This window comes from Ambystoma mexicanum, chromosome 11 (assembly GCF_040938575.1).
Source record: "Ambystoma mexicanum isolate Mex_15411 chromosome 11, UKY_AmexF1_1, whole genome shotgun sequence".
Classification (NCBI taxonomy): Eukaryota; Metazoa; Chordata; class Amphibia; order Caudata; family Ambystomatidae; genus Ambystoma; species Ambystoma mexicanum.
In genome coordinates, this window is record NC_090934.1 from 1,150,441,005 (window position 1) to 1,150,460,311 (window position 19,307).

Below are 19,307 nucleotides of genomic sequence, written 5' to 3' on the forward strand. Positions count from 1 at the left end.
CTCACCACACCCCAGCGCGCCCTACCAGATCAGCTCAAACACACTGCTTAAATATCCCAAGATTTAAGCTCCAAAAAGCAGGTGGCTCTAGCTTCCCCGTGCTTGCCTCCAAACTCTGGAATTCACTTCCACTCGAGCTGAGATCAGAACCGTCCTTTCACAGATTTAGACACAACACCAAAACATGGCTTCTATCCAAAGAAACGTAAACTGCCTAGCCCTACCTTACTAGCATGCACCAAGACTGTAAATTTGTAAATATGTAAATCGGTCTGTACATTACCTCTAACTGCGTGATAATGTCCCAAATGTATTGCTCTCATCCACCTTGACCATGCTATACCATATATGTAACTATCTGTAATTGAAACTGATTGACAACTCCCTCAATCTCTGTTACTGGTCCCCTAAAACCATATTTTATCATATTGTACTGTTGTATTAATCTTGTTGTATTCATCTCAAGCGCCTGGATGCCCCAGGGCCAGGCGACGCTATACAAATAATAAACTAAACTAAACTAAACTAAATCCTTCCCCTTCCAAAACTGAGACCCTTCCTTTAGCATGAGATGTGATATCCAAATCCTTCCCATTCCAATCCTGAAACCCTTCCTATAGCATGAGATGTGATATTTCAATGTTTCTAATAAAAAACCTGAGACCCTTCCTATAGCAAGAGATGTGATATCCCAATGCTTCTACAAAACCTGAGACCCATACCATGGCATGAGATGTGATATCAAACTCCCGTCCTATACCATGAGACTTGATAGCTCAATGCTTCTAATACCAAACCTGAGACCGGTCCAATAACATGAGATGTGATATCCAAATCCTTCCCCTTCCAAACCTTAGACCCTTCCTGTATCATGAGATGTGATATCCAAGTCCTTCCCATTCCATTCCTGAGACCCTTCCTATAGCATGATATGTGATATCTCAATGCTTCTAATACCAAACCTGAGACCCTTCCTATAACATGAGATGTGATATCCAAGTCCTTCCCATTCCAATCCTGAGACCCTTCCTATAGCATGAGATGTGATATCTCAATGCTTCTAATGCCAAACCTGAGGCCCTTCCTATAACATGAATTGTGATATCCAAGTCCTTCCCATTCCAATCCTGAGACTCTTCCGATAGCAGAGATGTGATATCTCAATGCTTATACCAAACCTGAGACCCTTCCGATAGCATGAGATGTGATATCTCAATGCTTCTAATACCAAACCTGAGATCCTTCCTATAACATGAGATGTGATGTCCAAATCCTTCCCCTTCCAAACCTTAGACCCTCCCTTTAGCATGAGATGTGATATCCAACTCCTTCCCATTCCAATCCTGAGACCCTTCTGATGGCATGAGATGTGATATCTCAATGCCTCTAATACCAAACCTGAGATCCTACCTCTAACATGAAATGTGATATCCAACTCCTCCCCCTTCCAACCCTGAGAGCCTTCCTATAGAATGAGATGTGATATCCAAGTCCTTCCCATTCCAATCCTGAGACCCTTCCTATAACATGAGATGGGATATCCAACTCCTTCCAAATCCAATCCCGATACCCTTCCGATAGCATGTGATGTGATATCCCAATGCTTCTACAAAACCTGAGACCCATACCATGGCATGAGATGTGATATCAAACTCCTTCCCATTCCAATCCTGAGACCCTTCCTATTGCTTGAGATGTGATATCTCAATGCTTCTAATACCAAACCTGAGACCGGTCCTATAACATGAGATGTGATACCCAAATCCTTCCCCTTTCCAAACCTTAGACCCTTCCTATAGCATGAGATGTGATATCTCAATGCTTCTAATACCAAACCTGAGACCCTTCCTATAACGAGATGGGATATCCAACTCCTTCCCATTCCAATCCTGAGACCCTTCCGATAGCAGAGATGTGATATCTCAATGCTTATACCAAACCTGAGACCCTTCCTATGGCATGAGATGTCATATAAAACTCCTTCCGATTCCAATCCTGAGACCCTTCCTATAGCATGAGATGTGATATCTCAATGCTTCTAATACCAAACCTGAGATCCTTCCTATAACATGAGATGTGATATCAAACTCCTTCCCATTCCAAACCTGAGACCCTTCCGATAGCATGAGATGTGATATCTCAATGCTTCTAAAACCAAACATGAGAACCATCCTATAACATGAGATGTGAAATTCAAATCATTCCCTTTCCAAACCTGAGACCCTTCCTATAGCTTGAGATGTGATATCAAACTCCTTCCCATTCAATGTGATATCCAACTCCTTCCCATTCCAATCCTGAGACCCTTCCTATACCATGAGATGTGATATTTCAATGCTTCTAATACCAAACCTGAGACCCGTCCTAAAACATGAGATGTGAGATCCAAATCCTTCCCCTTCCAAACCTGAGACCTTTCCTTTAGCATGAGATATTATATCTTAATGCTTCTAAAACCAAACCTGAGAATCATCCTATAACATGTGAACTCCAAATCCTTCCCTTTCCAAACCTGAGACCCTTCCGATAGCATGAGATGTTATATCTTAATGCTTCTAAAACCAAACCTGAGAACCATGCTATAACATGCGAACTCCAAATCCTTCCCTTTCCAAACCTGAGACCCTTCCGATAGCATGAGATGTGATATCGCAATGCTACTAAAACCAAACATGAGAACCATCCTATTACATGAGATGTGAAATCCAAATCCTTCCCTTTCCAAACCTGAGACCCTTCCTATAGCTTGAGATGTGATATCAAACTCCTTCCCATTCCAATCCTGAGATAGCTTGAGATGTCATAGCCAACTCCTTCCCATTCCAATCCTGAGACCCTTCCTATACCATGAGATGTGATATCTCAATGCTTCTAATACCAAACCTGACACCCGTCCTAAAACATGAGATGTGAGATCCAAATCCTTCCCCTTCCAAACCTGAGATCTTTCCTTTAGCATGAGATGTGATATCCAACTCCTTCCCATTCTAATCCTGAGACCCTTCCTATAGCATGATATGTGATATCACAATGCTTCTAATACCAAACCTGAGATCCTTCCTATAACATGAGATGTGTATCCAACTCCTTCCCATTCCAAACCTGAGACCCTTCCTATAGCATGAGATGTGATATCTTAATGCTTCTAAAACCAAACTTGAGAACCATCCAATAACATATGTGAAATCCAAATCCTTCCCTTTCCAAACCTGAGACCCTTCAGATAGCATGAGATGTGATATCTCAATGCTTCTAAAACCAAACATGAGAACCATCCTATAACATGAGATGTGAAATCCAAATCCTTCTCTTTCCAAACCTGAGACCCTTCCTATAGCTTGAGATGTGCTATCAAACTCCTTCCCATTCCAATCCTGTGATAGCTTGAGATGTGATATCCAACTCCTTCCCATTCCAATCCTGAGACCCTTCCTATACCATGAGATGTGATTTCTCAATGCTTCCAATACCAAACCTGAGACCCGTCCTAAAACATGAGATGTGAGATCCAAATCAATCCCCTTCCAAACCTGAGACCCTTCCTATAGCTTGAGATGTGATATCAAACTCCTTCCCATTCCAATCCTGAGATAGCTTGAGATGTGATATCCAACTCCTTCCCATTCCAATCCTGAGACCCTTCCGATAGCATGAAATGTGATATCTCAATGCTTCTAATATCAAAACTGAGACCCTCCCTATAGCATGAGATGTGATATCTAAGTCCTTCCCATTCCTATCCTGAGACCCTTCCGATAGCAGAGATGTGATATCTCAATGCTTATACCAAACCTGAGACCTTTCCTATGGCATGAGATGTGATATCCAACTCCTTCCCATTCCAATCCTGAGACCCTTCCTATAGCATGAGATGTGATATCTCAATGCTTCTATCAAACCCGAGTCCCTTCCTTTAGCATGAGATGTGATATCCAACTCCTTCCCATTCCAATCCTGAGACCCTTCCTATAGCATGAGATGTGATATCTCAAAGCTTCTAATACCAAACCTGGGACCCGTCCTATAACATGAGATATCATATCCAAATCCTTCCCCTTCCAAACCTGAGACCCTTCCTTTAGCATGAGATGTGATATCCAAATCCTTCCCATTCCAATCCTGAAACCCTTCCTATAGCATGAGATGTGATATTTCAATGTTTCTAATAAAAAACCTGAGACCCTTCCTATAGCAAGAGATGTGATATCCAAATCCTTACCATTCCAATACTGAGACCCTTCCTATAACATGAGATGTGATATCCAACTCCTTCCCATTCCAACCTGAGACCCTTCCTATAGCATGAGAAGGGATATCCAACTCCTTCCCATTCCAAACCTGAAACCCTTCCTATAGCATGAGATGTGATATCAAACTCCTTCCCATTCAATGTGATATCCAACTCCGTCCCATTCCAATCCTGAGACCCATCCTATACCATGAGATGTGATATCTCAATGCCTCTAATACCAAACCTGAGATCCTACCTCTAACATGAAATGTGATATCCAACTCCTTCCCTTTCCAAACCTGAGAGCCTTCCTATAGCATGAGATGGGATATCCAACTCCTTCCAAATCCAATCCTGATACCCTTCCGATAGCATGAGATGTGATATCCCAATGCTTCTACAAAACCTGAGACCCATACCATGGCATGAGATGTGATATCAAACTCCCGTCCTATACCATGAGACTTGATATCTCAATGCTTCTAATACCAAACCTGAGACCGGTCCAATAACATGAGATGTGATATCCAAATCCTTCCCCTTCCAAACCTTAGACCCTTCCTGTATCATGAGATGTGATATCCAAGTCCTTCCCATTCCAATCCTGAGACCCTTCCTATAGCATGAGATGTGATATCTCAATGCTTCTAATACCAAACCTGAGGCCCTTCCTATAACATGAATTGTGATATCCAAGTCCTTCCCATTCCAATCCTGAGACCCTTCCGATAGCAGAGATGTGATATCTCAATGCTTATACCAAACCTGAGACCCTTCCGATAGCATGAGATGTGATATCTCAATGCTTCTAATACCAAACCTGAGATCCTTCCTATAACATGAGATGTGATGTCCAAATCCTTCCCCTTCCAAACCTTAGACCCTCCCTTTAGCATGAGATGTGATATCCAACTCCTTCCCATTCCAATCCTGAGACCCTTCTGATGGCATGAGATGTGATATCTCAATGCCTCTAATACCAAACCTGAGATCCTACCTCTAACATGAAATGTGATATCCAACTCCTCCCCCTTCCAACCCTGAGAGCCTTCCTATAGAATGAGATGTGATATCCAAGTCCTTCCCATTCCAATCCTGAGACCCTTCCTATAACATGAGATGGGATATACAACTCCTTCCAAATCCAATCCCGATACCCTTCCGATAGCATGTGATGTGATATCCCAATGCTTCTACAAAACCTGAGACCCATACCATGGCATGAGATGTGATATCAAACTCCTTCCCATTCCAATCCTGAGACCCTTCCTATTGCTTGAGATGTGATATCCAACTCCTTCCCATTCCAATCCTGAGACCCTTCCTATAGCATGAGATGTGATATCTCAAAGCTTCTAATACCAAACCTGGGACCCGTCCTATAACATGAGATATCATATCCAAATCCTTCCCCTTCCAAACCTGAGACCCTTCCTTTAGCATGAGATGTGATATCCAAATCCTTCCCATTCCAATCCTGAAACCCTTCCTATAGCATGAGATGTGATATTTCAATGTTTCTAATAAAAAACCTGAGACCCTTCCTATAGCAAGAGATGTGATATCCAAATCCTTACCATTCCAATACTGAGACCCTTCCTATAACATGAGATGTGATATCCAACTCCTTCCCATTACAACCTGAGACCCTTCCTATAGCATAAGATATAATATCTCAATGCCTCTAATACCAAACCTGAGATTCTTCCTATAACATGAGATGTGATATCTCAATGCTTCTAATACCAAACCTGAGACCCTCCCTTTAGCATGAGATGTGATATCGGACTCCTTCCCATTCCAATCCTGAGACCCTTCTGATAGCATGAGATATGATATCTCAATGCCTCTAATACCAAACCTGAGATTCTTCCTATAACATGAGATGTGATATCTCAATGCTTCTAATACCAAACCTGAGAGCCTCCCTTTAGCATGAGATGTGATATCCGACTCCTTCCCATTCCAATCCCGAGACCCTTCTGATAGCATGAGATGTGATATCTCAATGCCTCTAATACCAAACCTGAGATCCTTCCGATAGCATGAGATGTGATATCTCAATGCTTCTAATACCAAACCTGAGATCCTTCCGATAGCATGAGATGTGATATCTCAATGCTTCTAATACCAAACCTGAGACCCGTCCTAAAACATGAGATGTGAGATCCAAATCCTTCCCCTTCCAAACCTGAGACCCTTCCTATAGCTTGAGATGTGATATCAAACTCCTTCCCATTCCAATCCTGAGATAGCTTGAGATGTGATATCCAACTCCTTCCCATTCCAATCCTGAGACCCTTCCGATAGCATGAAATGTGATATCTCAATGCTTCTAATATCAAAACTGAGACCCTCCCTATAGCATGAGATGTGATATCTAAGTCCTTCCCATTCCTATCCTGAGACCCTTCCGATAGCAGAGATGTGATATCTCAATGCTTATACCAAACCTGAGACCCTTCCTATGGCATGAGATGTGATATCCAACTCCTTCCCATTCCAATCCTGAGACCCTTCCTATAGCATGAGATGTGATATCTCAATGCTTCTATCAAACCTGAGTCCCTTCCTTTAGCATGAGATGTGATATCCAACTCCTTCCCATTCCAATCCTGAGACCCTTCCTATAGCATGAGATATGATATCTCAAAGCTTCTAATACCAAACCTGGGACCCGTCCTATAACATGAGATATCATATCCAAATCCTTCCCCTTCCAAACCTGAGACCCTTCCTTTAGCATGAGATGTGATATCCAAATCCTTCCCATTCCAATCCTGAAACCCTTCCTATAGCATGAGATGTGATATTTCAATGTTTCTAATAAAAAACCTGAGACCCTTCCTATAGCAAGAGATGTGATATCCAAATCCTTACCATTCCAATACTGAGACCCTTCCTATAACATGAGATGTGATATCCAACTCCTTCCCATTCCAACCTGAGACCCTTCCTATAGCATGAGAAGGGATATCCAACTCCTTCCCATTCCAAACCTGAAACCCTTCCTATAGCATGAGATGTGATATCAAACTCCTTCCCATTCAATTTGATATCCAACTCCGTCCCATTCCAATCCTGAGACCCTTCCTATACCATGAGATGTGATATCTCAATGCCTCTAATACCAAACCTGAGATCCTACCTCTAACATGAAATGTGATATCCAACTCCTTCCCTTTCCAAACCTGAGAGCCTTCCTACAGCATGAGATGTGATATCCAAGTCCTTCCCATTCCAATCCTGAGACCCTTCCTATAGCATGAGATGGGATATCCAACTCCTTCCAAATCCAATCCTGATACCCTTCCGATAGCATGATATGTGATATCCCAATGCTTCTACAAAACCTGAGACCCATACCATGGCATGAGATGTGATATCAAACTCCCGTCCTATACCATGAGACTTGATATCTCAATGCTTCTAATACCAAACCTGAGACCGGTCCAATAACATGAGATGTGATATCCAAATCCTTCCCCTTCCAAACCTTAGACCCTTCCTGTATCATGAGATGTGATATCCAAGTCCTTCCCATTCCATTCCTGAGACCCTTCCTATAGCATGAGATGTGATATCTCAATGCTTCTAATACCAAACCTGAGACCCTTCCTATAACATGAGATGTGATATCCAAGTCCTTCCCATTCCAATCCTGAGACCCTTCCTATAGCATGAGATGTGATATCTCAATGCTTCTAATACCAAACCTGAGGCCCTTCCTATAACATGAATTGTGATATCCAGGTCCTTCCCATTCCAATCCTGAGACCCTTCCGATAGCAGAGATGTGATATCTCAATGCTTATACCAAACCTGAGACCCTTCCGATAGCATGAGATGTGATATCTCAATGCTTCTAATACCAAACCTGAGATCCTTCCTATAACATGAGATGTGATGTCCAAATCCTTCCCCTTCCAAACCTTAGACCCTCCCTTTAGCATGAGATGTGATATCCAACTCCTTCCCATTCCAATCCTGAGACCCTTCTGATGGCATGAGATGTGATATCTCAATGCCTCTAATACCAAACCTGAGATCCTACCTCTAACATGAAATGTGATATCCAACTCCTCCCCCTTCCAACCCTGAGAGCCTTCCTATAGAATGAGATGTGATATCCAAGTCCTTCCCATTCCAATCCTGAGACCCTTCCTATAACATGAGATGTGATATCCAACTCCTTCCCATTCCAACCTTAGACCCTGCCTATAGCATGAGATGGGATATCCAACTCCTTCCAAATCCAATCCCGATACCCTTCCGATAGCATGTGATGTGATATCCCAATGCTTCTAGAACACCTGAGACCCATACCATGGCATGAGATGTGATATCAAACTCCTTCCCATTCCAATCCTGAGACCCTTCCTATTGCTTGAGATGTGATATCCAACTCATTCCCATTCCAATTCTGAGACCCGTCCTATACCATGAGACTTGATATCTCAATGCTTCTAATACCAAACCTGAGACCGGTCCTATAACATGAGATGTGATACCCAAATCCTTCCCCTTTCCAAACCTTAGACCCTTCCTATAGCATGAGATGTGATATCTCAATGCTTCTAATACCAAACCTGAGACCCTTCCTATAACGAGATGGGATATCCAACTCCTTCCCATTCCAATCCTGAGACCCTTCCGATAGCAGAGATGTGATATCTCAATGCTTATACCAAACCTGAGACCCTTCCTATGGCATGAGATGTCATATACAACTCCTTCTGATTCCAATCCTGAGACCCTTCCTATAGCATGAGATGTGATATCTCAATGCTTCTAATACCAAACCTGAGATCCTTCCTATAACATGAGATGTGATATCAAACTCCTTCCCATTCCAAACCTGAGACCCTTCCGATAGCATGAGATGTGATATCTCAATGCTTCTAAAACCAAACATGAGAACCATCCTATAACATGAGATGTGAAATCCAAATCATTCCCTTTCCAAACCTGAGACCCTTCCTATAGCTTGAGATGTGATATCAAACTCCTTCCCATTCAATGTGATATCCAACTCCTTCCCATTCCAATCCTGAGACCCTTCCTATACCATGAGATGTGATATTTCAATGCTTCTAATACCAAACCTGAGACCCGTCCTAAAACATGAGATGTGAGATCCAAATCCTTCCCCTTCCAAACCTGAGACCTTTCCTTTAGCATGAGATGTTATATCTTAATGCTTCTAAAACCAAACCTGAGAACCATCCTATAACATGTGAACTCCAAATCCTTCCCTTTCCAAACCTGAGACCCTTCCGATAGCATGAGATGTTATATCTTAATGCTTCTAAAACCAAACCTGAGAACCATGCTATAACATGTGAACTCCAAATCCTTCCCTTTCCAAACCTGAGACCCTTCCGATAGCATGAGATGTGATATCGCAATGCTACTAAAACCAAACATGAGAACCATCCTATTACATGAGATGTGAAATCCAAATCCTTCCCTTTCCAAACCTGAGACCCTTCCTATAGCTTGAGATGTGATATCAAACTCCTTCCCATTCCAATCCTGAGATAGCTTGAGATGTGATAGCCAACTCATTCCCATTCCAATCCTGAGACCCTTCCTATACCATGAGATGTGATATCTCAATGCTTCTAATACCAAACCTGACACCCGTCCTAAAACATGAGATGTGAGATCCAAATCCTTCCCCTTCCAAACCTGAGATCTTTCCTTTAGCATGAGATGTGATATCCAACTCCTTCCCATTCTAATCCTGAGACCCTTCCTATAGCATGATATGTGATATCACAATGCTTCTAATACCGAACCTGAGATCCTTCCTATAACATGAGATGTGTATCCAACTCCTTCCCATTCCAAACCTGAGACCCTTCCTATAGCATGAGATGTGATATCTTAATGCTTCTAAAACCAAACCTGAGAACCATCCAATAACATATGTGAAATCCAAATCCTTCCCTTTCCAAACCTGAGACCCTTCAGATAGCATGAGATGTGATATCTCAATGATTCTAAAACCAAACATGAGAACCATCCTATAACATGAGATGTGAAATCCAAATCCTTCTCTTTCCAAACCTGAGACCCTTCCTATATCTTGAGATGTGCTATCAAACTCCTTCCCATTCCAATCCTGTGATAGCTTGAGATGTGATATCCAACTCCTTCCCATTCCAATCCTGAGACCCTTCCTATACCATGAGATGTGATATCTCAATGCTTCTAATACCAAACCTGAGACCCGTCCTAAAACATGAGATGTGAGATCCAAATCCTTCCTCTTCCAAACCTGAGACCCTTCCTATAGCTTGAGATGTGATATCAAACTCCTTCCCATTCCAATCCTGAGATAGCTTGAGATGTGATATCCAACTCCTTCCCATTCCAATCCTGAGACCCTTCCGATAGCATGAAATATGATATCTCAATGCTTCTAATATCAAAACTGAGACCCTCCCTATAGCATGAGATGTGATATCTAAGTCCTTCCCATTCCTATCCTGAGACCCTTCCGATAGCAGAGATCTGATATCTCAATGCTTATACCAAACCTGAGACCCTTCCTATGGCATGAGATGTGATATCCAACTCCTTCCCATTCCAATCCTGAGACCCTTCCTATAGCATGAGATGTGATATCTCAATGCTTCTATCAAACCTGAGTCCCTTCCTTTAGCATGAGATGTGATATCCAACTCCTTCCCATTCCAATCCTGAGACCCTTCCTATAGCATGAGATGTGATATCTCAAAGCTTCTAATACCAAACCTGGGACCCGTCCTATAACATGAGATATCATATCCAAATCCTTCCCCTTCCAAACCTGAGAGCCTTCCTTTAGCATGAGATGTGATATCCAAATCCTTCCCATTCCAATCCTGAAACCCTTCCTATAGCATGAGATGTGATATTTCAATGTTTCTAATGAAAAACCTGAGACCCTTCCTATAGCAAGAGATGTGATATCCAAATCCTTACCATTCCAATACTGAGACCCTTCCTATAACATGAGATGTGATATCCAACTCCTTCCCATTCCAACCTGAGACCCTTCCTATAGCATGAGAAGGGATATCCAACTCCTTCCCATTCCAATCCTGAAACCCTTCCTATAGCATGAGATGTGATATCTCAATGTTTCTAATAAAAAACCTGAGACCCTTCCTATAGCAAGAGATGTGACATCCAAATCCTTCCCATTCCAATCCTGAGATCCTTCCTATTGGATGAGATGTGATATCCAACTCCTTCCCATTCCAATCCTGAGACCCTTCCTATAGCATGAGATATAATATCTCAATGCCTCTAATACCAAACCTGAGATTCTTCCTATAACATGAGATGTGATATCTCAATGCTTCTAATACCAAACCTGAGACCCTCCCTTTAGCATGAGATGTGATATCCGACTCCTTCCCATTCCAATCCCGAGACCCTTCTGATAGCATGAGATGTGATATCTCAATGCCTCTAATACCAAACCTAAGATCCTTCCGATAGCATGAGATGTGATATCTCAATGCTTCTAATACCAAACCTGAGATCCTTCCGATAGCATGAGATGTGATATCTCAATGCTTCTAATACCAAACCTGAGATCCTTCCTATAACATGAGATGTGATATCCAAATCCTTCCCCTTCTAAACCTGAGACCCTCCTTTTAGCATGAGATGTGATATCCAACTCCTTCCCATTCCAATCCTGATACCCTTCCGATATCATGAGATTTGTTATCTCAAAGCTTCTGATATCAAACTTGAGACCCTCCCTATAGCATGAGATGTGACATCCAAGTCCTTCCCATTCCAATCCTGAGACGCTTCCTATAGCATGAGATGTGATATCTCAATGCTTCTACCAAACCTGAAACCCTTCCTATAGCATGAGATGTGATATCAAACTCCTTCCCATTCAATGTGATATCCAACTCCGTCCCATTCCAATCCTGAGACCCTTCCTATACCATGAGATGTGATATCTCAATGCCTCTAATACCAAACCTGAGATCCTACCTCTAACATGAAATGTGATATCCAACTCCTTCCCTTTCCAAACCTGAGAGCCTTCCTACAGCATGAGATGTGATATCCAAGTCCTTCCCATTCCAATCCTGAGACCCTTCCTATAGCATGAGATGTGATATCCCAATGCTGCTACAAAACCTGAGACCCATACCATGGCATGAGATGTGATATCAAACTCGTGTCCTATACCATGAGACTTGATATCTCAATGCTTCTAATACCAAACCTGAGACCGGTCCAATAACATGAGATGTGATATCCAAATCCTTCCCCTTCCAAACCTTAGACCCTTCCTGTATCATGGGATGTGATATCCAAGTCCTTCCCATTCCATTCCTTAGACCCTTCCTATAGCATGAGATGTGATATCTCAATGCTTCTAATACCAAACCTGAGACCCTTCCTATAACATGAGATGTGATATCCAAGTCCTTCCCATTCCAATCCTGAGACCCTTCCTATAGCATGAGATGTGATATCTCAATGCTTCTAATACCAAACCTGAGGCCCTTCCTATAACATGAATTGTGATATCCAGGTCCTTCCCATTCCAATCCTGAGACCCTTCCGATAGCAGAGATGTGATATCTCAATGCTTATACCAAACCTGAGACCCTTCCGATAGCATGAGATGTGATATCTCAATGCTTCTAATACCAAACCTGAGATCCTTCCTATAACATGAGATGTGATGTCCAAATCCTTCCCCTTCCAAACCTTAGACCCTCCCTTTAGCATGAGATGTGATATCCAACTCCTTCCCATTCCAATCCTGAGACCCTTCTGATGGCATGAGATGTGATATCTCAATGCCTCTAATACCAAACCTGAGATCCTACCTCTAACATGAAATGTGATATCCAACTCCTCCCCCTTCCAACCCTGAGAGCCTTCCTATAGAATGAGATGTGATATCCAAGTCCTTCCCATTCCAATCCTGAGACCCTTCCTATAACATGAGATGTGATATCCAACTCCTTCCCATTCCAACCTTAGACCCTGCCTATAGCATGAGATGGGATATCCAACTCCTTCCAAATCCAATCTCGATACCCTTCCGATAGCATGTGATGTGATATCCCAATGCTTCTAGAACACCTGAGACCCATACCATGGCATGAGATGTGATATCAAACTCCTTCCCATTCCAATCCTGAGACCCTTCCTATTGCTTGAGATGTGATATCCAACTCATTCCCATTCCAATTCTGAGACCCGTCCTATACCATGAGACTTGATATCTCAATGCTTCTAATACCAAACCTGAGACCGGTCCTATAACATGAGATGTGATACCCAAATCCTTCCCCTTTCCAAACCTTAGACCCTTCCTATAGCATGAGATGTGATATCTCAATGCTTCTAATACCAAACCTGAGACCCTTCCTATAACGAGATGGGATATCCAACTCCTTCCCATTCCAATCCTGAGACCCTTCCGATAGCAGAGATGTGATATCTCAATGCTTATACCAAACCTGAGACCCTTCCTATGGCATGAGATGTCATATACAACTCCTTCTGATTCCAATCCTGAGACCCTTCCTATAGCATGAGATGTGATATCTCAATGCTTCTAATACCAAACCTGAGATCCTTCCTATAACATGAGATGTGATATCAAACTCCTTCCCATTCCAAACCTGAGACCCTTCCGATAGCATGAGATGTGATATCTCAATGCTTCTAAAACCAAACATGAGAACCATCCTATAACATGAGATGTGAAATCCAAATCATTCCCTTTCCAAACCTGAGACCCTTCCTATAGCTTGAGATGTGATATCAAACTCCTTCCCATTCAATGTGATATCCAACTCCTTCCCATTCCAATCCTGAGACCCTTCCTATACCATGAGATGTGATATTTCAATGCTTCTAATACCAAACCTGAGACCCGTCCTAAAACATGAGATGTGAGATCCAAATCCTTCCCCTTCCAAACCTGAGACCTTTCCTTTAGCATGAGATGTTATATCTTAATGCTTCTAAAACCAAACCTGAGAACCATCCTATAACATGTGAACTCCAAATCCTTCCCTTTCCAAACCTGAGACCCTTCCGATAGCATGAGATGTTATATCTTAATGCTTCTAAAACCAAACCTGAGAACCATGCTATAACATGTGAACTCCAAATCCTTCCCTTTCCAAACCTGAGACCCTTCCGATAGCATGAGATGTGATATCGCAATGCTACTAAAACCAAACATGAGAACCATCCTATTACATGAGATGTGAAATCCAAATCCTTCCCTTTCCAAACCTGAGACCCTTCCTATAGCTTGAGATGTGATATCAAACTCCTTCCCATTCCAATCCTGAGATAGCTTGAGATGTGATAGCCAACTCATTCCCATTCCAATCCTGAGACCCTTCCTATACCATGAGATGTGATATCTCAATGCTTCTAATACCAAACCTGACACCCGTCCTAAAACATGAGATGTGAGATCCAAATCCTTCCCCTTCCAAACCTGAGATCTTTCCTTTAGCATGAGATGTGATATCCAACTCCTTCCCATTCTAATCCTGAGACCCTTCCTATAGCATGATATGTGATATCACAATGCTTCTAATACCGAACCTGAGATCCTTCCTATAACATGAGATGTGTATCCAACTCCTTCCCATTCCAAACCTGAGACCCTTCCTATAGCATGAGATGTGATATCTTAATGCTTCTAAAACCAAACCTGAGAACCATCCAATAACATATGTGAAATCCAAATCCTTCCCTTTCCAAACCTGAGACCCTTCAGATAGCATGAGATGTGATATCTCAATGATTCTAAAACCAAACATGAGAACCATCCTATAACATGAGATGTGAAATCCAAATCCTTCTCTTTCCAAACCTGAGACCCTTCCTATAGCTTGAGATGTGCTATCAAACTCCTTCCCATTCCAATCCTGTGATAGCTTGAGATGTGATATCCAACTCCTTCCCATTCCAATCCTGAGACCCTTCCTATACCATGAGATGTGATATCTCAATGCTTCTAATACCAAACCTGAGACCCGTCCTAAAACATGAGATGTGAGATCCAAATCCTTCCTCTTCCAAACCTGAGACCCTTCCTATAGCTTGAGATGTGATATCAAACTCCTTCCCATTCCAATCCTGAGATAGCTTGAGATGTGATATCCAACTCCTTCCCATTCCAATCCTGAGACCCTTCCGATAGCATGAAATGTGATATCTCAATGCTTCTAATATCAAAACTGAGACCCTCCCTATAGCATGAGATGTGATATCTAAGTCCTTCCCATTCCTATCCTGAGACCCTTCCGATAGCAGAGATCTGATATCTCAATGCTTATACCAAACCTGAGACCCTTCCTATGGCATGAGATGTGATATCCAACTCCTTCCCATTCCAATCCTGAGACCCTTCCTATAGCATGAGATGTGATATCTCAATGCTTCTATCAAACCTGAGTCCCTTCCTTTAGCATGAGATGTGATATCCAACTCCTTCCCATTCCAATCCTGAGACCCTTCCTATAGCATGAGATGTGATATCTCAAAGCTTCTAATACCAAACCTGGGACCCGTCCTATAACATGAGATATCATATCCAAATCCTTCCCCTTCCAAACCTGAGAGCCTTCCTTTAGCATGAGATGTGATATCCAAATCCTTCCCATTCCAATCCTGAAACCCTTCCTATAGCATGAGATGTGATATTTCAATGTTTCTAATAAAAAACCTGAGACCCTTCCTATAGCAAGAGATGTGATATCCAAATCCTTACCATTCCAATACTGAGACCCTTCCTATAACATGAGATGTGATATCCAACTCCTTCCCATTCCAACCTGAGACCCTTCCTATAGCATGAGAAGGGATATCCAACTCCTTCCCATTCCAATCCTGAAACCCTTCCTATAGCATGAGATGTGATATCTCAATGTTTCTAATAAAAAACCTGAGACCCTTCCTATAGCAAGAGATGTGACATCCAAATCCTTCCCATTCCAATCCTGAGATCCTTCCTATTGGATGAGATGTGATATCCAACTCCTTCCCATTCCAATCCTGAGACCCTTCCTATAGCATGAGATATAATATCTCAATGCCTCTAATACCAAACCTGAGATTCTTCCTATAACATGAGATGTGATATCTCAATGCTTCTAATACCAAACCTGAGACCCTCCCTTTAGCATGAGATGTGATATCCGACTCCTTCCCATTCCAATCCCGAGACCCTTCTGATAGCATGAGATGTGATATCTCAATGCCTCTAATACCAAACCTAAGATCCTTCCGATAGCATGAGATGTGATATCTCAATGCTTCTAATACCAAACCTGAGATCCTTCGATAGCATGAGATGTGATATCTCAATGCTTCTAATACCAAACCTGAGATCCTTCCTATAACATGAGATGTGATATCCAAATCCTTCCCCTTCTAAACCTGAGACCCTCCTTTTAGCATGAGATGTGATATCCAACTCCTTCCCATTCCAATCCTGATACCCTTCCGATATCATGAGATTTGTTATCTCAAAGCTTCTGATATCAAACTTGAGACCCTCCCTATAGCATGAGATGTGACATCCAAGTCCTTCCCATTCCAATCCTGAGACGCTTCCTATAGCATGAGATGTGATATCTCAATGCTTCTACCAAACCTGAAACCCTTCCTATAGCATGAGATGTGATATCAAACTCCTTCCCATTCAATGTGATATCCAACTCCGTCCCATTCCAATCCTGAGACCCTTCCTATACCATGAGATGTGATATCTCAATGCCTCTAATACCAAACCTGAGATCCTACCTCTAACATGAAATGTGATATCCAACTCCTTCCCTTTCCAAACCTGAGAGCCTTCCTACAGCATGAGATGTGATATCCAAGTCCTTCCCATTCCAATCCTGAGACCCTTCCTATAGCATGAGATGTGATATCCCAATGCTGCTACAAAACCTGAGACCCATACCATGGCATGAGATGTGATATCAAACTCGTGTCCTATACCATGAGACTTGATATCTCAATGCTTCTAATACCAAACCTGAGACCGGTCCAATAACATGAGATGTGATATCCAAATCCTTCCCCTTCCAAACCTTAGACCCTTCCTGTATCATGGGATGTGATATCCAAGTCCTTCCCATTCCATTCCTTAGACCCTTCCTATAGCATGAGATGTGATATCTCAATGCTTCTAATACCAAACCTGAGATCCTTCCTATAACATGAGATGTGATATCCAAGTCCTTCCCATTCCAATCCTGAGACCCTTCCTATAGCATGAGATGTGATATCTCAATGCTTCTAATACCAAACCTGAGGCCCTTCCTATAACATGAATTGTGATATCCAAGTCCGTCCCATTCCAATCCTGAGACCCTTCCGATAGCAGAGATGTGATATCTCAATGCTTATACCAAACCTGAGACCCTTCCTATAGCATGAGATGTGATATCTCAATGCTTCTAATACCAAACCTGAGATCCTTCCTATAACATGAGATGTGATGTCCAAATCCTTCCCCTTCCAAACCTTAGACCCTCCCTTTAGCATGAGATGTGATATCCAACTCCTTCCCATTCCAATCCTGAGACCCTTCTGATGGCATGAGATGTGATATCTCAATGCCTCTAATACCAAACCTGAGATCCTACCTCTAACATGAAATGTGATATCCAACTCCTCCCCCTTCCAACCCTGAGAGCCTTCCTATAGAATGAGATGTGATATCCAAGTCCTTCCCATTCCAATCCTGAGACCCTTCCTATAACATGAGATGTGATATCCAACTCCTTCCCATTCCAACCTTAGACCCTGCCTATAGCATGAGATGGGATATCCAACTCCTTCCAAATCCAATCCCGATACCCTTCCGATAGCATGTGATGTGATATCCCAATGCTTCTACAAAACCTGAGACCCATACCATGGCATGAGATGTGATATCAAACTCCTTCCCATTCCAATCCTGAGACCCTTCCTATTGCTTGAGATGTGATATCCAACTCATTCCCATTCCAATTCTGAGACCCGTCCTATACCATGAGACTTGATATCTCAATGCTTCTAATACCAAACCTGAGACCGGTCCTATAACATGAGATGTGATACCCAAATCCTTCCCCTTTCCAAACCTTAGACCCTTCCTATAGCATGAGATGTGATATCTCAATGCTTCTAATACCAAACCTGAGACCCTTCCCATAACGAGATGGGATATCCAACTCCTTCCCATTCCAATCCTGAGACCCTTCCGATAGCAGAGATGTGATATCTCAATGCTTATACCAATCCTGAGACCCTTCCTATGGCATGAGATGTCATATACAACTCCTTCCGATTCCAATCCTGAGACCCTTCCTATAGCATGAGATGTGATATCTCAATGCTTCTAATACCAAACCTGAGATCCTTCCTATAACATGAGATGTGATATCAAACTCCTTCCCATTCCAAACCTCAGACCCTTTCGATAGCATGAGATGTGATATCTCAATGCTTCTAAAACCAAACATGAGAACCATCCTATAACATGAGATGTGAAATCCAAATCATTCCCTTTCCAAACCTGAGACCCTTCCTATAGCTTGAGATGTGATATCAAACTCCTTCCCATTCAATGTGATATCCAACTCCTTCCCATTCCAATCCTGAGACCCTTCCTATACCATGAGATGTGATATTTCAATGCTTCTAATACCAAACCTGAGACCCGTCCTAAAACATGAGATGTGAGATCCAAATCCTTCCCCTTCCAAACCTGAGACCTTTCCTTTAGCATGAGATATTATATCTTAATGCTTCTAAAACCAAACCTGAGAACCATCCTATAACATGTGAACTCCAAATCCTTCCCTTTCCAAACCTGAGACCCTTCCGATAGCATGAGATGTTATATCTTAATGCTTCTAAATCCAAACCTGAGAACCATGCTATAACATGTGAACTCCAAATCCTTCCCTTTCCAAACCTGAGACCCTTCCTATAGCTTGAGATGTGATATCAAACTCCTTCCCATTCCAATCCTGAGATAGCTTGAGATGTGATAGCCAACTCCTTCCCATTCCAA